The sequence below is a fragment of the Euprymna scolopes genome, chromosome 8 (assembly GCF_053919585.1).
Source record: "Euprymna scolopes isolate OS-2025 chromosome 8, ASM5391958v1, whole genome shotgun sequence".
NCBI classification, from domain to species: domain Eukaryota; kingdom Metazoa; phylum Mollusca; class Cephalopoda; order Sepiida; family Sepiolidae; genus Euprymna; species Euprymna scolopes.
Genome location: NC_136489.1, coordinates 71363227 through 71386378, shown reverse-complemented (window position 1 = coordinate 71386378; position 23152 = coordinate 71363227). Strand labels below are relative to the sequence as shown.

Genomic DNA, 23152 nt, shown 5'->3' with positions numbered 1-23152 from the left:
AACGAAGGCTACGACGAATCATGTAGAGCAAATGTGGAAGGAAGCAAAACAACGCAACAAAGTTGAATGAGAGACCAACTGGGAGCTTTTGGACACATATCTCCTAGAGTTTATGTGGAGACAAAGATTTGGTAATGCTCCATTTGCCTCCATATTAGCTGAAATCGGCAAAAGCTACCCGGTTGATGACAAGCTGCTCCCTTGCACATCCACTACCACCTCTGCGTCCACTTTGTCATCGTGTGATGCCGTCCAACAGTCTGAGGAAACAACAACATAACACCCCCCCCCACACACACACAAAAGAAAAAGAACAAATGTTTCACTTTTTCTACAAAAAAAAACAAAACAAAAGATTTCTCCCCCCCACCAGTTTGGTTTGTTTTTTTTTGTAAAAAAAAAAAAAAAAAAAAATTGTTTCAACTTTACACGTTTTTCTTTAAAAAACAAAACATAAAAAGACCCCCCACCCCACCAAAAAAAAAAACAACAAAAAAAACAGTTTTGTTTCTATTTTTCAAAAAAAGAAAAAAAAAATCTTTGAAAGTATTGTTTTGGACTTACCAGTGAACCTTTTATTGAACTGAAAAATATTTAAAATTATTTTTCCATAAAAAAATATTTATATATATAAAAAAAATAAATGTTATACTATTTTCTTTTATCGGTAATAAAACTTTAAAGTTCCAAGGTAAGTTTTCCTTTTCTTTTTCTTGTAATGCTATGCGACGCTTGGCTTACTCCGGCTGTTGACGTCAGTGTTCCGGTGACAGCTGAGCAGTGGCTGAGTTACGTCCGGATCACTCTCTGCACTAGTACCCGATTAATTAATAATGTAAAAACAAAACAATAAGTTATATTATTTCGGTATTGTTTGATCGTCATTAGGGTCTGCCAAACAATTGTGAAAAATGGACCACATGTTTCTGTGATGTCAGATTTTTGTTAACTATACAAACTATGGAAAAGCAGAAGCAACTTAATGATTTTTTAAAACCTTTGTTTATCTTCTTCAAACTGCAATTAATAATTAATGTTTATTATAATTTTGTTAAATTTTAAGATTTACACAGTTTAACGATTAATCTCTATATATATATATATATATATATATATATATATATATATAAAAGTGAACATGTCTCTGTGTGTGTCTGTGTACATTTCCTTACGCAATAACTCTGTCAATTTTCCGTCTACAGACTCAAAATTTGATATATAGGGTACTGAGATTTGGGAAAATCTTTGTAATCTGTTTTCGGCCAGAAATTTGGCTGTTAAGGGGGTCAAAGTTCAACGATTTGACCGTTGAGAACTCTACCAAACTCCTCCGCCAAATTTGGGTCTAAACACTTGAAATTGTAGATATAGGTTCCTTGGACATTGATCTAACTTAATAACTTGATTTGTACCCCAAACAATAAATGTTAAGGGGTTATCCCAGAGGTCAAAGTTAAAAAAATTGACCGTTTTTTTTTGCTCAACATACACCTCCAAACACCTGGGCAACGCCGGGCTGAAATGCTAGTAATATTATAAACATTTGTATATTAAATATGAAATGCGGTTTTACTGAATTTTCATTTGGTTACCTGCGGGCTTCCATATTTTGCTCGTTAAGAGACAAAATATGAGGGGGGGGGGGCTACAAAATGCTTAATATTTGTGCAATAATATTTTCAAATTGGTTTTAATCTGGCGATAAAATAGCTGACAAGAGTCATGTTTATATTAAAACTTCATATTTAAAAAGAAATTTAAACACAATTAATTAAAAATCTATGTTGTAACGGAACATTTTGAAATAATGGAATTTTGTTAGTTTTAATCTTTTAAAAATTAATTAATTTTTGAGAAGTTTCTTTTTCTTGGCAATTCAACTGATTATAGTATATATTAATCCGAAAAATCGCTATTAAAAAAAAAAAAAAAAAAACATAATATTAAATTTTATCATTTTTTTTTTAATTGCAACTTCAAGGTAATTTTTTGCTAAATATGTGTATTTAAATTTTTAAAAAATAAATATGTTTTACTTATTTGAACTCTTATGTTTCATAATAAATAGAAATGTTGATAGATTTAAATATATTTTGTTCAAATTTCGAAAAAATAAATATGGTGGAGGACACACACTAAAAACTATTTTCCCTCGTATATTTTACGGAAACTGTATTTTATAAACATAAAAATGTTTGGTGCTTATGTTTTTGCAAACTCCATTAAAAATTAAAAACTACGTGAGACAAAAAAAAAAAATAAGACCCCCTCCTCCCCAATTTGGTATACTTTTCTTTGGTTAACCTGTACGGATAGGATCCTGACGTTCCGCCTCGTTCTGAGTTTGGGGAAAAGCCATCAGACGTAAGCAGTGTCGAGGCAGAAAATTATCCTAACCTTAAAACCCCTTCAGCATGGATTTGACAAGCACGAGCAAATTTTGGAGTTGTTACAATGAGGCAAAAATTTTCTTACCAGAAAATAACATCTTACGAAAAGAAGGACCTATGTGCGTTATTTATCAAAGACAAATGACAGACCTAAAAAGGAACAAAAATTATTGTTGGAGGTGCCTTTCACATGAAGAAATTACGAGCAACCCCAACAAAATTAAGGGGCCCCAGAATAATTGTGGAGATTGTGAGAAATCCTATAACCAGCGCCATTTTGTTTGCCCGCCTAACATGATTTGCTAGACGGTCTTTGATTGGTTCAGTCTTTGATTGGCCAGTTGGCGCCAATTTGTATTACATGTGCGTTATTTTTCAGTCTGACATGAACACGGAACAGTAAAGGACTCAAACAGCGGTGCTCCGTTACAGAGTGCCAGGATTTTACCTTCATTGGACGCCATGCAGTGGGTGGACGAAGGACATTTCTCTAAATACAGAGACAACATAATTGCTGAACTTATTTTACCCAATGAGGATATTCTACAGTATTCGGCTTGATATATTTGATTATGGGAAATTATTCCTATTTCTTCCTGAGACCACGAGGTCCTAAAATATGCCATATTGGGCGACAACATTCCCGCCGTGTTCAACCATGTACAACAGGGATCCTTCTAAAAGGAAACCTGAATTAACATTCCCACAGAGGAATCATAACTACCAGCTCCATTGCAATGGATAGCAAATTCAGCCACTGTTTTTGCAAGGGACTTACCGTGAACCAAAGAACTTTCATTTACTGATACATGTTAATAAAATTTGAGTTAAAGGCATGGCTTTGTTTCTGGAGTTTCATTTGCTATCTGCAGGGAGGAAATTGGGTGTGCAGGGAAGAAATTTCTTACATCCCATTTTTTTTGCAAAAACACGCTAAGTTAGATTCTCGTTTTTATTGCAATATCTAGAATCATTTTAAGCGCTAGTAAAAAAAAAATATATATATTTATAAATTCTTGATTTAAGACGAGCAGAAATTTTTTTCCCTCTTAATTGGAAAAGATTAATGATAAATATTTTTCTGTTTTGTTAAATCAAATGTAATTTTTTTCGTTGCAGTAACTTATGTCTCAAAATCTATAAGACAGTGATTTGTTGCAGTGCACTTCTAAAAAATGAATAAGTAAAAAATTTTTAAATTCTTCTCACATTTTAAATAACGTTATATAATAATTTAATTCAACCTTATATTTGGTCATAGATTGCTAGTGCATCTTAATTGCATTGTTTTTTTTTAATTTAAAATCCCAAGAGGATTGTATACATCCTATAAAAAAAACAAAAAAAAACTTTGGTTCAAATTCTGTAGTATTTAGCCGTTAATGATTTTTTTCGCAATTTAAATGTTAATTGTGTTATATTGACTAATTAAATTAATTGATTAATTTGAAATTGGGATTGCTAATATTTGATTTGTATTTTTGATGCCATGTTTTAATGTATTAATGGTGTGTACATTGTTGTCATTTTTCAAATGAATGTGAATTGAAAAAAATCTTAAGAGAAGGTAAGGACTTATCCCCCCCCCACCTATATGTTAGGCATCATTTAGTAGATCGAGAATTTCGAATTTGGTTATAATTATATAACCCGACTATTGGTAGAGCTTAGCCTAAAGTGAGCTCTTTAAGCAGCCATGTTCGTCAGCATGTTATTTATGATTAAATAATTCTGTTTGGAATATTGGCGATCTCGCCAGCGGCTTTGCAAATAACAATATCTGTTATTTTGATAATAAATTTAATGGGAGTAAAGGGCATTACCCCGTTTTATACATAAATTCCATTCGGAATAATATTGGCACTTTGCCATATTAATTTTGCAGATAATTACATCTGTTATTTTATCAATTTTTCTTGAGGCATAAAAGATGGCCCAAAAGGAGCTAATGTCAAAATGTGATGCTAAAAGATTTTGCATTAATGGTGCGGTAAAGTGGTTGGAAAGTAATGACCCTTCTCCAGACCTTTTCAAATCCTGAAAAGTGGTAATTAGAGGATGGTTGAGTGACCTCGATGTATTAATTGACCAAATTCTTCTCAAAACCCCCCGGAGAAGAGAAACAGCAGCTTTACGAGGTTTCAGTGAGGTTTTCTTCAGAAATAGAAGAAAAATTGCTTTCTTTAAAATTGAAATTAAATACGCCTCAAGTTATGCATGCTTCGAGGGCTATGCCGGTCAAGATGAAATTGGATTGTCTGAAATTTGTTGGCATGTCCACAGATGATAAATTTTCGTTCAGAACATTTCTGAACAAATTCAAATTTTGCACGGAAAGTTTAAATAAAGTGGACAAATTATTAGTGTTAAAATCAAAACTAGAGGGTGATGCGTTTGATGTAATCTCCAGTCTAGATATAACCGCAGATAATTATGATATAGCCGTAAAATTGTTAAGGGAAAAATATTTGAATTCTGATTTGATTAAAAATCAGATATTTGGGGAAATTATTCCTGCTCCGTCTGTTATAACGGATTTTTAAATTTTGAAGTCGTTTCTCAAAAAAGTTAAGAGAAATTTGACTGAGCTCAACACGTCCTATGGGACTGATTTTTTTACTGAAAGTAGATCCTCAGGAGCAGTGATAACTCACATAATATTTGCTAAGTGTCCTAATGCCATTATAAGAGAGTTAATGAATAGAAGTGGAGAAAGATACCCTTCACTAAATAATATTATGTCGCATGTATTTGAAGTAATGGAATACCTATTAGCCGCCCCGTTCGATGTTTGGCGGGAAATGTGCGCACCAAAAATGGCGCCTTTTCCACCCAAGATGAAAGCCAAAATGGCGTCTTCTTCCCAAGAGAAGGGGGGAGGAACTTTATCTTGTAAACTGTGCCAAGCTACAGATCATTCAATCAAGAACTGTAGTAAGTTTCGCACCTTCGAAGCAAAGTGTCGAAGGGCTAAACAGTTAAATTTATGTACTCGGTGTTTGGGTGAGCATGCAGAGACATTTTGTCGTGGTAGTAAGGGTTTTCCTTACCCGTGTGCAATATGTGGGTTGAGAACCCATTTTATCGTCATGTGTCCCAAAGGAAATAAATCTTTTGTGGGCCAAACAATATATTCTGAATTACGGAATAGTATTTTTCCCGTCATCAGAATATCTGTGAAAGCACACGGACGGTATATTTCTTCTGTTTAATAGATACTGGATCACAACATTCGTTTTTCGCCCAGAAGATTCTCAGTAAATTGTGTTCTGAAAAACCCATAAACCACAAGAAGGTTAATATGGCGGTGAACACGCTGATCGGGAGTAACTCCTTAAGATTGAAAGAGTGCAACATATCAATCAAATTGGGGAATCAAAACCCCTTTAAATTTGTGGCTTTATTCTCCCAAAAATTAAATTTAAAATTCGAAGTGGATAACTTCAATAAAGTTGTCGATAACTTATCTCAGGAAGGTTTCTGGCTATAACCCGAATATAAGAATGTGAATGGAACCCACCTTATGGGGATTATTGGATTGGACTTTCTGAGCAAGTTAAATGATCTCAAGCTAGTTGAGTGTCTTAATGGAAATGCATGGCAATATGGAAAATTCATAATTCCGTTTGGCAAGACCCGACATTTTTTAAAAAAAGATTTGAATGAGGTAGAATCGTCTCCCTTCAATTATATAGTAAAATCACTTCCTCAATTCAACAGTTATTTGATTGATTCGGTGCTAAATCCGACACTCTCTTATGAGGACGGTTTGAAACCTTTCTTTTCCGAGTCCGTGATCGAGCGTGGGGTTGAGACTCTGCTCAGTCTCGATTCATTAGGTATTGAAGAAGATGCTAAGTTGTTGGCTGTGGACAAGAAAAAAAATGGAAGAGTTCAAGAATTCTATCATATGGGAGGGGGGAAAATATCACGTAGACTTACCGTGGTATCATAACAGGATCTCACTGGTAAACAGTAACTTTGTGACTTCCTTGAAGGTAATGGACAGGAAGAGAATGTATAATGAGTACCTCCAAGTGTTTGAGGATTATGAGGAATGTTGAATAGTGGAGCAGTTTTTCGTCCCGCCTGAGAAGTATGAAGATTATATGTGGGTTCCACATAGACCCGTTATTAAGGAGAGAACTGGAGTGACGACAAAAATTTGTTCCATTTTCAACTGCTCTCTAAAACGTCGAGAGGGAATGTCAATTAATGATGCTGCCTACATGAGCGTGAATTTATCTGCTAATTTATTGGATTTATTGCTGGGATTCAGGAAAAATAAATAAGTCCTTCTTGGTGATATAAGAAAGGCCTTTTTACAAATTCACCTTAAGTCAGAAGAGGATAAAAACAGATTTTGTTTTTTCCTTAAAAAAGGTTACAAATTGTGTACTTACAGGTACAAAACAATTATATTTGGGTTCAACGCTAGCCCCTTCATTCTGAACTTCATTTTGAAATTCCATGCGGAAAAATACGCAAAGGATGCAGCATCGCATGCTATTTCCAACAATTTTTATGTGGATAATCTTGTCACTACCAGTTGTGACGGAGAGTCCCTACTTGCTATTTATAATAATGTTCGTAGCAGACTGTCAGAGGCAGGCTTCGATTTACGATCCTGCAATTCCAACTGTTCTGAGATACAAGAAAAAATGTTGGAGGATGAAACTATTTCTTCTCCCTTCCCAGCCTTTGAGAAGGTATTGGGTTACTTATATGATCCTGTTCAGGACACGTTTAAACTTTCTCCCACTTTAGTGGACCCTGAGGTCAATACCAAACAGGGAATTCTTTCACAAATATCAGGAGTGTATGACTCTTTGCCTATGCTACTCCCCGTCACGATATAGGGGAAGATCATTGCCAGTTCGATCTGGAAACGCAAGTTATCGTGGGATGAGTGGATACTCAAAGAACTCATTAAGCTGTGGCAAACCCATGCGAAGGACTTAAATGACTTGGGGAAATTTGAATTTCCCAAGCGTGTATTGTCAGAAAATCAGTCTGTCGAATTTATCTGTTTCTGTGACGCATCGAAAAATGCGTATGCATTCACCCTGTATGCAAAACAGGGAGCGAATTGTTCTCTGTTGTTTGTAAAGGCCAGAGTGGCCCCAATTAAGGGGAAGTCACTTCCCACATTGGAACTATTGGCCATGTATTTGGCTCTTAAGGTAGCCCCTCAAGTTTTGGGTGATCTGGGGCCACTTAATAATAATTGATAATTTTTTCCTGATGTCTGATTTCCAAATTGCCCTCTCTTAGATCTTCAACAGTAAAGGATCCAAGAAAAATATATCCATTGAAAACAGGATCGCAGAGATCAAAAAATTTTCAGAAGATATTAATATTAAATTTTGGCGTTCTACCAAAATTAAAATATGTATCTTTGTCGGAAAATCCGGCAGATCTTCAAACTAGAGGTATCAATACTTGTAAATTTTCCCAGTTATTATTTCTGGATGTATGACCCGGAATGGCTAAATAGAGATGGCATCGATTGGCCAATCTCACCCTTGCCTTGTCTAAACGAAACTAATAAAAAAATTGTATCATGTTTGTACTCTCTGAAGACACGTCCTTCTGAAAATATCTTCCCGTTGAATATTACACGGTATTTCAGCTTATTTAAGGCAATCAGCATCTTGGAAAAGGTGTTGAAATTTTACAATTTGTTGCGTCACTGTAGTGCTGACAATTTTGATAGGGCCAAATTATTGCTATTTGCTAATATAAATTTCCCTCTGGAATTAGGTTACTTGAAAGAACCATCTGGGAAAGTGCCTCCCCCTAAGGTTACTGCCTTAAGGTTATTCCTTGATAAAGATGGGTTAATTAGAACCAGAGGTAGGATACAGAATTTTGATATTCTGCCCTTTGAGGTCAAGTTTCCCCTTTTGTTGGGAAAATAATATTTATCAATAGTGGCAATTAAGGAAGCTCATCTTAACTGTTGCCACATGGGGTTAATTCAATCCTCAGTAAGTTAAGACTGTCTGGAGTGTTAAAATATGTCAAACTATGTCACGGTAACATATATTGAGCGAATTTCTAACAGTATTTTGTCTGGTTTATTATTTATAACACCTTTTCCCGAACTTACCGTGTTAAAGAGAGCGTCGGGCGCCATTTTCGAGCTGAATAAACATGTTACATTTAACAAAAACACGAAAATTATATCCAGTTTGGTAGAAAAGTAACTTGTCTTGCCTTTGATAACATTTATTTGTTATATATTTGTTTTTTTGACAATTTTTTCGAATCTATGTGTACAGTAATACAAACCCAAACGTGTTTTTCCGCTGTAAAAAACAAAAAACAAAACTACTCGATCAAATTAAGTGAAATTTTTTTCGGAGATCTTCAGTTCAAAACGGATACGTACAATATAACCTTTTTTCGATATTTTTATTTTTTAATGTCTTGATTAAACTGTACAAGTACCCCACCTCCCACCCACCCAACTCCCAGTGTTAAGAACGGCTTTCGGAACACCCCCAACCTCCCCATGTTAAGAACGGCTTTCGGAATTGCGCTAAAAAAAAAAACAAAAAAACTGAGGGTTAGCTGCTTTCATATCCCGCCCGTTTAAACATAGCCGTCAGTGATTTACATTTCGAAATGCAGGTATTTATATCTCGAAAACTATTTATCTCTGCTAATTTTCCCTGCGATATTCCCGATTTATCGAAAAATGTCGAGACGTCTTAAGTTGGCGTAATGGAGCACACTGACCGTCATTAAAATATTAATTGAACTAAATTGTTATACAACTATAAATAATTTGGTTCAGATAATGGAAGCCATCTGAAATCTTCAAAATAACAAAAAAAATATTACATTGTTGAATACTTTGCGACCTCTACTTCAAAGGACCACCACAACTAACTTACCTCGTGAGAAGAACGTGGTTCTCTTCTTTTTCTGTTGACATTTTGTTTCGCGTTTTAACTTAATGAAATTCCATAACGACAAATCTCCATAAACTCACCGAAACGGTATTTTAGGAAAAGACTGAATGGCTTTTTTTGCTTCTGCTAGCGTTGCATTGTTGCAATGGCTCCAAGAAATGTTTTAATAATTTCGAACGTGCGAATATTAGTCAAGGTAGTGGTCGTCACTCCCCCCAGTTGAAGAACAGAAAAAGATTTTTGACATTTTTTTTAAATTTAATTTTTATTGCATTATAATTAAAGTTTTCGTAGACACATATGCCAACAATTAAAAAAAAAAAAAAAAAAAAAAAAAAAAAATCTGGGTGCTTATCTCGACCAGCCTCCGTGGCTGCAAATATTGGTTGGTTCGGTAAAATTCGGTAACGAGTTAATACACGAAATGAAAACCAGGCTCATGGGGACAGGTGAGAATATTTATTTTGCTGCATTTTATTTTTTGTAAATGGTTGGTTGCTTTTTTTTTTTCCTCATTTGTTGGAGCCTTCGTATATTACAAGATTCAAAGAATGCTTCACTTTTTCCAGTAGTCAGAAGAAACAAATTTTGGCGGACGTTTAGGAAATTGCATCCCCCCCCTCTCTAAATTTCACAATTTAAACTTTCTTTTTTACGTTAATCGATTACAAACTTAACTTTCAGATTAAAAAAAAAAATGTTTAAAAAATTTTTTGACGACTTTTATTGTCGGGGATTAGTTTTCAATTATAACGTTCTACTAAATTGAACACCCATTTGAGGGCATCTCTCTCACGTGACCGGTGAATCTAAAAAAGGGGTTTTTCTCATATCATTCCCGACTTGATTTGAATGGAAATTGTCTACACCTTTTGCTAATATTCGATGCTGGGCGGCACTTTATTAGTATGACTATTTGAAAAGTATACTAAAAAGAATAACGTCGGCAGTTTTTTTTTTTGTTTTTTTTTGCGAAAGACCACATCGGCCGACATTGGAGAATGCATTTATTTTGAGGAAAATAGCAAATTGACAACAATAAATTCCGATAATAAATTTTAACAGGTCGTCATGAGTAAGTTGCTTGAATTTGTGTTAAATAGAGAAGTAGTCAACAACCACCTCAGCAAAAATAACTTCCACAGGGACATGTATTATGGTTTTCATTCTGCTATTATAGATCTACAGCAGATGTGATAACAGTTCTCATAGGATTAGCGAATCACTCAATGGAGACTTCCTATTTAGGGCAATTGCTCTTGATATAGCCAAGACCTTTGATAGGGTATGGCATAAGGATCTACTCCACAAAATCTTCAATTACGGTATAAATAGAAATGTCTTTTCAATTATTAAGTAATTTCTCTCTAATTGGTTCATAAGAGTGTCGCGGTTTCAAAATCACCGTCGCCATTTTTTTTTCTTTGTTCATCACCCCCGCTGTTTCTCTTTTCTTTCCCTTACCTTAAACCGAGGACGCGATTGGTTAACACAAACTATATGCATGAACATATCCGGGTTCAGTGAATACATTCACCTACTTTTTCTCTTTTCATCATCAACATCGCTACACACATCGGATTTTAAATATATCAACAAAACACCAACAAAACAGGTGATTGACTTTTTACCTTTTAGATGAAATTAATTTAAATGGAATCAACACACTCACAATCTACTTTTGATTGCATAAATTTCGTACTAGAATTAATTAGAGTCATTTGTTTGTCTTATTGAGAGCGACACCACTAACATCACGCTGGCCAAATGAATACAGCTTGTTTTGGCCCAGTCTGGCAACTCTGTCGGGGTTTTAGGGAAAAGACCAGTGGACGACACCTAACACCCCCCCTCCATTCCTTTAGGGATTCATGCCTAATCATAAAGTTGTATCATCTTTTATTATATAGCATCTGCCCGGCACTTGTTATATGCCCTAAAAAATGTACACACAATTTTCATGATAAATAAAGGCAACTCTGCCGGGAGGGGGGGGGGGGGTTAAGAGGAGGCTCCTGAAATGACAACTGACATTACAAGTCACGTCGACCGAATCCACCAGTGCTGAAGGATTCAGCAGCAGCAGCAGCAGCAGCAGCAGTTCAAACAGCCCTTATCAGGGCTGATACGTTTTTTCAAAAAAGCGACTTACTACTGCTTGCTTCCTGAGACCCACCAACAGCAAACTTCACTCCCAGTCTCCAGCACTTCCAGTGGCTTCCTGCTCAGTCCTGCAGCCTTGCAACCCTTGGTGCCTCCAGCTCGCTCCAGCTTCCTCCTGCAGCCTTCCTGCTACCTCACTCCTTCGGCCTGCAACCTTGCTTACGCCTCACTCCTCCGGGCTGCAACCTCGTTTGCACCTCGCTCCTCCGGCTTGCAACCTCGCCTGCACCTCGCTCCTCCGGCTTGCAACCTTGCCTGCACCTCGCTCCTCTGGCCTGAAACCTCTCTTGCACCTCGAACCTCTGGTCTGCTACCTTGCTCGCACCTTGTCCCTCCAGTCTGCAACCTCGCTCGCACCTGGCTCCCTACTGACCGTCCGTTTCTTAACACTGATCCTCCATTCTCAGTGTCGTCTGTTCCTTAACACTGATCCTCTGTTCTCAGTGTCGTCCGTTTCTTAACACTGATCTTCCGTTCTCAGTGTTGTCCGTTCCTTAACACTGACCCCTACGTCCTCAGTTTCTTTCAGGCGACCAGCATCCAGATCATATGATTTATCACTTCCTTTGCAAATAAAAAGGCGAATACTCGTCTTTAACCAAATAACCTGTGTCTGTCATTCTTTTTTGCCTTTTTACCTGTGTCTACCTTGTTAGTTGTTGAGGCGGTTATCTCCAGACGACCGGCCCCGCAACAAGTGGTGACCTCGACGTGATATTTGACACGGGCAAACAGCTAGCAGAGAAGATGCCTGAAAATACAGACGAACCCAAGATCAACCCCTCAGCCTCTTTTATACAGCTTCCACCATACAATGCGGTCAACTCAAGGAGTTGGTTCATTTAACTTGAGGCGATATTTGCAGTCAGGAAAGTCACACGCCAAGACACCAAATTAGCCTCAGTGGTACAAGCCCTTCCCCCGACAGTAGTGGAAGAAGTGGAAGACATCCTCCTCAACACACCAGACCAGCTCTCATACACCCATCTTAAAGAAGCCATTCTCAAGCGTACGGACATTCGGATGAGGACCTTATTAGAGATCTATTCTCTAATGTGTCTCTGGGCGACAGAACACCATCCCAGCTCCTACGTGTCATGAAAAGTTGCCTCGGAAATCACACCATGGCTGAACCCATCCTCCGAGGTCTATGGATGGATCGGTTACCATCAAACATTACTCAAGTTCTGGCTCTGGTGCCAGTAGACACACCCCTGGATATTGTGACCGATTCTGCCAACAAAATTTACTCCCGGATCTACTAAGTCAAAACTCTCACTCAAACCCCCACTCAACACTTTGACGAGGTGATAGCTCAGTTAAGAGCTGAATTCCAAGACCTGAAATCTACTCCAGAGGCGACGAAGCCTAGCACCAAATACCCGGAATCGAAGCCCAGCTCCACATACCTGGAATCGCAGCCATACCTGCAGCTGAAGTTGGGGACAAAATAACAACCCAGACGAATGCTGGTACCATCAAAACTTAGGTAACCAAGCCTGCAAGTGCCGACCCCCCTGCAGACACCAGAAGACTCAGGGAAACGACTAAACCAGCAGGCAGTGGCGATGACCCCTGTTGGTACACAATTGTATAGGCATCTCTTTAATGTGTGGGACTGAAACAATGGCCTAAAATTCCTAGTCAACACCGGTACAACCATCAACATAATACCTCCCGCCAACAAATCCACTTTGAAACCCACCCCATTTCAACTTCAGGCTGCAAATGGCTCTGTCATAGAAACCTACGGGAACAAGGAATTAACGCACAATATCAACCTCAGTCGTTCACCGTAGCAAACGTCAGAACATCCTTGCTTGGCGCTGATTTCTTGACCTATTACAATTTGGCTGTTCACATGAAGATGAGTACCCCGTCCGACAGCACAACATCTCTCAAGATTACAGGGACACCATCACATCTGAACTGAACTAGGATTAGTGTGGCAACACAGCGTGACCCACGCTATGCAGGAATTCTGAGTCGGTACAAGGACATTACCCAGCCTATTAAGCTTACCGACGCTGGTGAACATCAGACACAACACCATATTAAGACTGTTGGACAACCTGCATACTCACGGCAATGATGACTCCCTCCACACAAATTGACATATGCTAAAAAGGCATTCGAGGAGATGTTGGCGGACAACATTCGTCCCTCAGAGAGCCGTTAAGCTTCACCACTCCACCTGGTACCAAAATCCGACGAGGAATTCAGAGTCTGTGTGGACTATGGGAAACTCAACACATCCACTGTTCCTGACCGGTATCCCCTCCCACATATTCACGATTTTGCCTCGGGCTTACAGGGGATCCGTATCGTCTCAAAAATAGACCTGACGAAGACGTACTACCAAGTCCCAGTCGCTCCGGAGGACATTCCAAAGACAGCAGTCACAACTCCTTTTGGACTGTTTGAATTTTTTAAAATGCCCTTTGGACTGCGTAATGTGGGCCAGACATTCTAGAGATTGATGGACGAAGTCCTGCATGGTTTGCCATATGTCTTTGTATGCATAGACAACATTCTAGTGGCCAGCAAAGACACAGATGCCCACGAGCAACACCTAGAGGAAGTGTTTCGCCACCTGAAACATTATGGTCTTCAAATCAACCCTGACAAATGTGAATTTGGGGCCCAACACATAGATTTTCTTGGACACCACACAGATGCCCATAGAATCACCCCACTTCCTGCTAAGATAGAAGCCATCCAGGTTTTTCCAACGCCTACATCCATAAAACAACTGCGTTGTTTCTTGGGGATGGTAAATCTTTACTGACGATTCATCCCCAGATGCTCAAACCTCCTCACCTCCCTGACAAATCTCCAGAAAAAAAACAAGCCCATCACCTTGGAGGGTGACCAGGAAAAGGCATTTCAAGCCACAAAAACTGCCTTAGCTAACTTTACCAAGTTAGCGTTTCGAAACGAGGACACATGGATGCAGATATACCTCACAACAGATGCTTCAGAAACTGGAGTGGGAGCGGTGATAGAACAAAGAGTGTGGTGGCCAATGCAAACCCATTGCATTCTTCTCTACAAAACTATCACCAGCTCAGTCGAGATACAGTACCTTCTTGAAAGAGCTTCTGGCAATATATCTCGCCATCAGACACTTTTGACACCTACTGGAAAGGCGCAATTTCACTGTCTTGACTGACCACAAACCACTGACAACCTCTTTGTCAAACAATTCTGACAGGTATTTGGCCTGTGAAATCAGACATCTGGACTACATCTCACAGTTCACCTCTGATATCCAATATGTCAAAGGAAATAACAACCTTGTTGCAGATGCCTTGTCCAGATCCAACATCAACACCTTAGAAGACAGCCCACTTAGCCAAGACTTAATAGCAGAGGCCCAGAAATCCGACTCAACCCTCCCGGGAGTGTTGGCTAACACATTCCTGCAACTGAAAGAGTTTCCAGCCCCTTTCAACAAGACAACTATATACTGCGATACCACACTGGACCATCCCAGACCATACATACCTCCAGCACTCAGAAGGCAAATCTTCGACCATCTACACGGATTGTCACATCCCAGCAAACGTACTACGATCAAACTAATTGCTGATCATTTTGTGTGGCCCAGCATGAATACCGACATTTGTGATTAGGTATCAACGTGCCTTGAGTGCAAGAAATGCAAGGTACACAGACACACAAAATCGCCACCAGGCACATTCAGCAACCCAGACGTATGCTTCAGCTACATCCATATTGATATAGTCGGACCTCTCCCTATGTGTCAGGATTATCAATACCTTCTTACCATGGTCGACCATTTCTCCAGGTGGCCAGAAGCAGCGCTCATCAAAGATACCCCAACTAAAATAGTAGCAAAGACTATCCTTCAAGAGTGGATTGCCATATTTGGTGTGCCCGGCATCATCACCACCAATTGAGGTGCACAGTTCCAATCTTTACTCCTCCAGGAATTCACTCAAATACTCGGCGTAAAACATCAATACGACGGCTTATCATTCGTGCGCCAATGGCCTTGTGGAAAGATTCCACCGGACACTAAAGGCTTCCCTGACCATGAAACACCCCACCAGCAAGTGAGTAGATGAGCTTCCTCTGATTCTTTTGTCAATCCGCAACTCACTTAAGGAAGACCTAGGTTGTACTTCAGCGGAAATAGTTTTCGTCTTGGCACTCTCACTATTTTGAAGACACTATTCCCGATTTCACATCCACAAGTCCTTTCACTCAGGAACTATGCCATAAAATGGCCTGACTAAAATACACACCACCCAGGCAACCATCATCAACAATCCACGTTCCACTTCAGCTACAGAACTGTGAGTTCATTTTCATCAGAAATGATGCGCTAAGGAGACCTCTGACACCAACATACCAGGGTCCTTTTAAAGTCTTGAAGCGCTCTGAGAAGCATCTCACCATCGACCGAGGAAATCAAACAAACACCATTTCCATTGACAGAACAAAGCCCGCCTTTCTGGAAAAAACACCACCAGAGACAGAACTCATCTTGACCCACCCAGATGCCACACCTGTCCCACTAACTACACCGTCACAGCCAACACGTCAAGAGGTACATCCAACTCCAGAAGTGTCCATCCCCTCAACTAGACATACCCGCTGTGGAAGAAAGGTTACCTTCCTAAGCAAATACAAGATGTATATCTATTATTAGTTTCAAAATCACTGTCTACATTTTTTTTTCTTTGTTTGTCACCCCCCCACTGTTTCTCTTTGCTTTCCCTTACCTTAAACAAGGAACGCGATTGGCTAACACAAGCTATATGTATGAACATATCCGTTTCAGTGAATACATTCACCTACTCTTTCTCTTTTCATCATCAACGTCACTACACGCGTCGAATTTTAAATATATCAACAAAACACCAACAAAACAGGCGATTGACTTTTTACCTTTTAGACGAAAAACACACTCACAATCTACTTTTGATTTCATAAATTTCATACTAGAATTAATTAGAGTCGTTTGTTTGTCTTATTGAGAGTGATACCACTAACATCACGCTGGCCAAATGAATACAGCTCATTTTGACCCAGTCTGGCAACTCAGCCAGGGAGGTAAGAGGAGGCTCCCGAAATTACGACTGACACTACCAGTCACGTCGACTGAATCCACCAGCGCTGAAGGATTACAACAGCAACAGCAACAGCAGCAGCGGCAGCAGCCGGTTCAGCAGCAGTTCAAACAGCCCTTATCAGAGCTAAACAACCAGCCCTTATCAGGGCTGATATGTCTTTTCAAAAATGCAACTCACTACTGCTTGCTTCCTGAGACCCACCAGCAGTGAACTTCACTCTCAGTCTCCAGCACTTCCAGCGGCTTCCTGCTCAGTTCTGCAGCCTTGCAACCCTTGGTGCCTCCAGCTCGCTTCAGCTTCCTCCTGCAGCCTTTCTGCTACCTCGCTCCTCCGGCCTGCAACCTCGCCTGCACATCGCTCCTCCGGCCTACAACCTCTTTGCACCTTGAACCTCTGGTCTGCTACCTCGCTCGCATCTTGTTCCTCCAGTCTGCCACTTTGCTCGCACCTGGTTCCCTACCGATCGTCCATTCCTTAACACTGATCCTCTGTTCTCAGTGTCGTCCGTTTCTTAACACTGATCCTCCTTTCTCAGTGTCGTCCGTTCCTTAACACTGACCCCTACGTCCTCAGTGTCGTTTTTTCCTTAACACTGACCCCCACGTCCTCAGTGTCGTCCGTTCCTTAACACTGACCCCCACGTCCTGAGTGTTGTCCGTTCCTTAACACTGACCCCCACGTCCTGAGTGTTGTCCGTTCCTTAACACTGACCCCCACGTCCTGAGTGTTGTCCGTTCCTTAACACTGACCCCTACATCCTCAGTGTCGTTTTTTCCTTAACACTGACCCCCACGTCCTCAGTGTTGTCCGTTCCTTAACACTGACCCCCACGTCCTGAGTGTTGTCCGTTCCTTAACACTGACCCCCACGTCCTCAGTGTTGTCCGTTCCTTAACACTGACCACCTCAGTTCTCAGTGTCCACTGTCCATTCAAGATCGCCCTGACGTCCAGCCAATCGTTCCAGACCCAGCGAGCAACCCTGAACCATGCTACGTCTAGAGTACCTGTTCCGGACCTCCAGACCTTAGCCTCCAGTGACATGCGACCTTCCAGGCGACCAGCATCCAGATCATATGATTTTTCACTTCCTTTGCAAATAAAAAGGCGAATACTCGTCTTTAACCAAATAACCTGTGTCTGTCATTCTTTTTTGCCTTTTCACTGTTTACTTTTTGCCCATGTCTACCTTGTTGTTGGGTCGATTGTCTCCGGACAACCAGCCCTGCAACAAGAGTAGTGGTTTATGGGCAGAAATCAGCTCACAGTATTAATGCTAGAGTCCCTCAGGGGTCCATCTTGGGCCCAACTCTCTTCCTGATCTACATCAATTATCTCCCAATCACATCCTAAGATCATTTGTAGACATTTATGCTGATGACACTACTATCTATGGCAATACTTCAAAGGCCATAAACGACCAAGTTCTCACTGATTCTCTCTCCTATGATCTTGAGTAATGCAATGGGGAAAGAGGTGGCTGATTAATTTTAATGCATCTAAAATCAAGCTTCTATCTTTACAGCATCAATAGTCTGGTCCCCGTCTGGCATCAATTGAAATGAATGGCTTTCGTCTTGGGGAAGCTCCATGTTTTGACACGCTCTGGGTCTGACCTTTACTCCTGATCTGAGATGTAACATATACATGAAATCTGTTGCCAAGGCTGCTGAAAAAAATGATGGGATTGTTCTACCGCTCTAGTGGATATCTCTTGATGCAGTTCTCTACCTGTATAAGAGCCAGGTACGTCCAACTGGGTTGGAGTTGTCAGAAGCAGCTTATCCTGCCTTGGCAGAGTTCAAAATAGACTTTGTAGCCTAGTGGGCAATGCCCTTTTCTCTTCCCTGCAACCTCTTTCCCACAGAAGAGACGTTAAAAGCTTGTCTTTGCTTTATCGTTATTTTCCTGGCAAGTGCTCATCTGAGCTCCAATCTCTGGTCCCTCCTTGCCTGACTTTCATGAAAAACACTTATTTAGCTGAAACCACAATCAATAATTTCCCCCAGTCTTTATCTGTGCCTAAACAATTACATTGAGAACATTACCAGAACTGCTGCGAATAAGATGGGTTCTCTCTACCGTACTAGAAAGTCATTAACGCCTGAAAGTATCCTATACATCTATAAGGTCACCATTCGTCCATATATGGAGTATTGTTGTCATATTTGGGCTGGTGCATCTGCTGCTAGTCTCTCGCTCCTGGACAGGGTTCAAAAGAGAGTCCTCAACCTGATAAGTCCTGAACTGTCATCTAAGCTTCAGCCTCTGTCCCATCGACGAAATGTTGCATCCCTCTGCCTGTTCTACAAGTATTTTAATGGTGAATGCTCTGATGAACTGCAAGCACTTGTGCCCCCTAGCGTTAATACCCCCGACAAACCCTACAAGCAGCTAAATCCCACCTCTACACAGTAGAGATCCCGAGATGTAAGCTTTCTACTGAGATGTGAGCTTTCTACTCCAGTAGTTTCTTCCCCAGAGCTTTGGAATTATTTTCTGGGTCCCTGCTTCCCCACCTGTACTGACATGCAAAAGTTCAAGCATAATGTGAACTGACATCTTGCTGCCCAACTCCCTACATAGTACCCCAGTAGCTCATGTCCCTGATAGTAGCCCCCTACACCAAAGTGGCAATGTGCCTTGGTTGGGGTAAAAATGTAATTAAAAAAAAATCTATTTCTCATAGCAAAAAATGAAGAAAAAAAATTAGTTAACTGCTCTAAACGCTAAAATGAGGAACAATTTTACATTAATTTTATAAGTAAAACTGATCCTAAAGTCTAAAATAACTGTTGTTTTTTTTTCTGACAAGTTTTTCAGAGTATTCGTACATAATCATCTAAAAGAAGATGGTGACTTAGCAGAGGCTGTTTTTTTTTTATTAATTTAAAAATAAAAAATCTTTTATTAATCTCAAACAACGTATATTGCCATTTGTAAATATAAAAGCGAAAATGTGTGTGTGTATGTATGCCCACAAAAGGCTTTTATCCGGGGGCTGCTCGCTCGGCTCCCTCATTATTAAAACATTTTATATCACGTCTATATCATAATATATACGAGTTAACAACGGGATCACCTGTCTATCTAATTTACTTGACTTTGAAATGTTAAATATTCCACATTTTTGGATCGCCGCGTGTTGCTTTCGTTGTTCGTATAATAATAATAAAAAAAAAGAAGCGAAACTCGATTCGATTGGTCAATGTTCACTTCGCCGTCATATCAGACAATTGCTTTATTACTCCCTCCCTACCAATAAACAGGGGAGCTGCATTTCTTTCCTTCCCCCTTCCCCCCCCCAAAAAAAAACAATCATTAAAAACTGTCCCACACTAAACATATTCACTGCTGAATAGCCATTGCTTACATTGTCGTAACGCTCCCGCGATGACCTCATTAAGTGGCCACCTGTCAATCAAACCTCTTTGACTTGACTCACTTTTAATCGCTCTTACATTGCCACTGTTGCCGTAGCATAGGTGTTCAGGCTCAGCCTATTGGCCTTAATGCTCCAGGTTCAAGCCTACCTGCCACCAACTCTTCCTCTTTTTTTTTCCATTTTTAAAATCGCCATCGTTAAGTTTCCTTTTTTTTCTGATTTACCCCCCCCCAAAAAAAAAACACACACACACACACACACCTACAAACACCTGAGCAACGCTGGGTACCCCCCACTAGTCTATATATATAAAAGCGAAAATGTGCTTGTGTGTGTGTGCGTTTTTGTGTATGTTCACAAAGGGCTTTTTTCCGGGAAATGATTGGTCGGCTCGCTCCTTCTTAAAACTTTTTATATTGTGTCTAAATCATAATATCTATGGGTTAACAACAGGGGTCGTCTGTCTATTTAATTTGCCCGACCTTGAAAAGCTAAATATTCCCTATTTTTGGATCGCTGCATGTGGATTCAGCTTTTTCATATAAAAAAAGCGAAACTAATTCAAAGCTTGTTTTAAGCTTTCGGTCCCGGCACGATCGCTGGGAACGTCCAAAAGCAATCAGTTTTGATCAATGCAGAGTTTTTTTTTGTTTTTTTTTAGCATAGGAATCACCACTTATCAAGGCCCATAGACCACTCGAGGATAAGGGTTAAGGGTGTATAGTAGTCAATTGGACAATATAGTAATCGTTAGTAATGGAAAGTCGGTAAATTTGTTAACTTAAGTGGAATGGCTCATCAAGAACTTGTTAACGTTGGACTTGAAGACAATCAGATTGTAGTCAGCTGGAAAGCAGGAAAACGGAATACAGTTCCACAGGCGTGCACTTCTAAGAAAGAAGCTTTGTTCATGGAATCTACGTTTAAGTTTAGGCACAGATAAAGAGTGGGGGGAATTATTGATAGTGTTTTCAGGTAGACGAGTGTTTCTTGTGAAAATTTGGAGAGGAGGGACCAAAGATTGAAGCTCAGTCGAGCACATGCCATGAAAATAACGATAAAGCAGAGACAAACTCGCAATATCTCTTCTGTGAGACAGAGGTTGCAGCGAAGAGAAAAGGATATTTCCTACAAGGCTACAAAGTCTATTTTGAACTTTATCAAGGCAGGACAAGTCCTTTCTAGCAGCTCCTGCTCAGATGTGGCAACAGTACTCCATCCTTGGACGTACCTGGCTCTTATATAGATAGAGAATTGCATCAGCAGTGAGATATCTACTGGATCGATAGAAGGATCCCACCATTTTCCCAGCAGCCTTGGCAACAGATTTGATGTACGTGCTCCATTTCAGATCAGGAGTAAAGGTCTAGCCCAGAAGCTTGTCAAAACATTATGCCTCCTAAAGATGAGAGTCATTCATTTCAATTGATGCCAGATGGGGATCAGAGCATTGATGATGTAAAGATAGAAGCTTGGTTTTAAATGCATTAAAAGTAACCAGCCACTCCTTTCCCCATTGTACTACTTGCTCAAGATTAGAGGAGAGAGAATCGGAGACAACTTGGTCATTTACGATCTTAGATGTGCTACCATAGATAGTAGTGTCATCAGCATTAATGTCTACGAATGATGTAAGGATGTGATTTAGGAAAAAAGTTGAGCCTAGGATGGAACCTGAGGTTAGCATTCATACTGTAAGCTTCTGATTTGTGCCCAACAACTACTCCTCTTATGAACCTATTAGAGAGAAATGATTTAATAATTGAGAAGACATTTCCAGCTATACTATAGCTGGAGTTCTTGTGAAGTAAACCATTATGCCATACCCTATCAAAGACCTTTGATATGTCAAGAGCAATTGCCCTAGAAAGGTTGGCTCCGTCGAGAGATTCGCTAATCCTATGAGATATAACTGTAAGCACATCTGCTGTAGATCTAGCAGAACGGAAACCATATTGTGTGTCACTAAGAAGGTTATTTTTGCTGAGATGGTTGATTACTTCTCTATTTAACACAGATTCCAGCAACTTACTCATGACGCACAGGAGACTTATTGGCCTGTACTGAGAGGGGGATGAGCGATCACCTGAATTCTTAGATACAGGGCTGACTGATGAGATTTTCCAGGGTGATGGGAAGCTATTCTCTTTAAGACAATGTTTAAACAGTTTTGTAAGTATGGGCGCTAGTTCAGGTTGAAGTTTTTTTGAGTACTATAATTGGAATACTATCAGGGCCGGTTGCCTTACTGGAATCAAGGTTTTTGATTAGCTTGGCAACATCATGTACAGATATTTGTATATCACATAGCATGTTTTCTGATACAGGAGGAAATATTGGGAGTTGGCGGCCTTGGTTGCAAAGGGTAGAATTAGCTGCAAAGTTCTTGGCAAAGAGTTTGGTTTTGTCTGAAGCTGACGAGATTACATCAGGTCCATTGATGAAAAAATTTAGGAAACTTTGGAATGAAGACTACTTATTGAGTCTCAGAGAAAGAACCTTGAATCTAGCCGACTCTTCTTTTGAAGATAAGATAAAACCAGGAGATATAGTACTCATTAAAAGTCCTCTGAAGACTAGGCCTTTTTGGTCACTAGAGAAAGTCCTCGAACTAATCCGAGGAAGTGATAATTTGGTACGCATGGTGAAAGTGAAGAAAGGGAATGGAGCTATAGACATGCACTCCATCAAACATCTCTTTCCTCTAGAATTCTCTCAACAGCCAGAAGAACCCGACCCAACAGACATGGAACCATCAAGCTCTCAAGATGTGAGCCTAGACCCACAAAGGGGAAAGAGCATAATTTGGATCTATCCAGCCTGCAACAGACCAGAAGATACTAGACCAATGATAGCATGTGATACATGCGATGATTGGTTTCATTTCGTCTGTGTGGGCCTAATAGAAGCACCACCAGAAGATGAACAGTGGTGCTGTAATAACTGCAATCGTCGAGATTTAACAAGAGGCAGACCCAGCCTATCAAGGGTCTAAACTGGCTGTTTTATTCCCCTTAATCAGGAATTCTTTTTTTTTTGTTTGTGAGGAATGTGTGTAAGAATTGAAATTGATTTGACTTACCGGGAGTGGATCTGAGGGAAGAAAAGACACTGAACTGCTGTTTGCCGTTACTAAGAAACTAGGTGTCTATTTCCTACTAAGTTAAATAGACATTCTAATCTCGTTGGAAATC

General features: G+C 39.8%; 2 protein-coding genes across 3 annotated transcripts in view; one reads left to right on the top strand and one right to left on the bottom strand.

The window, feature by feature from the left end:
- Positions 1-9528, bottom strand: part of LOC145283605 (uncharacterized) — a 77934-nt gene extending 68406 nt beyond the window's left edge. Inside the window, exon 1 of one of the 2 annotated variants that reach the window (XM_080132544.1) lies at positions 9293-9528. The gene's annotated coding sequence lies outside the window, so the exon portion shown is untranslated. The remainder of the gene's footprint in view (positions 1-9292) is intronic. The other variant, XM_080132543.1, reaches the window with a different exon arrangement.
- LOC145283606 (uncharacterized) overlaps positions 9435-23152 on the top strand; it is a 42432-nt gene continuing 28714 nt past the window's right edge. Inside the window, exon 1 of the mRNA XM_080132548.1 lies at positions 9435-9759. The gene's annotated coding sequence lies outside the window, so the exon portion shown is untranslated. The remainder of the gene's footprint in view (positions 9760-23152) is intronic.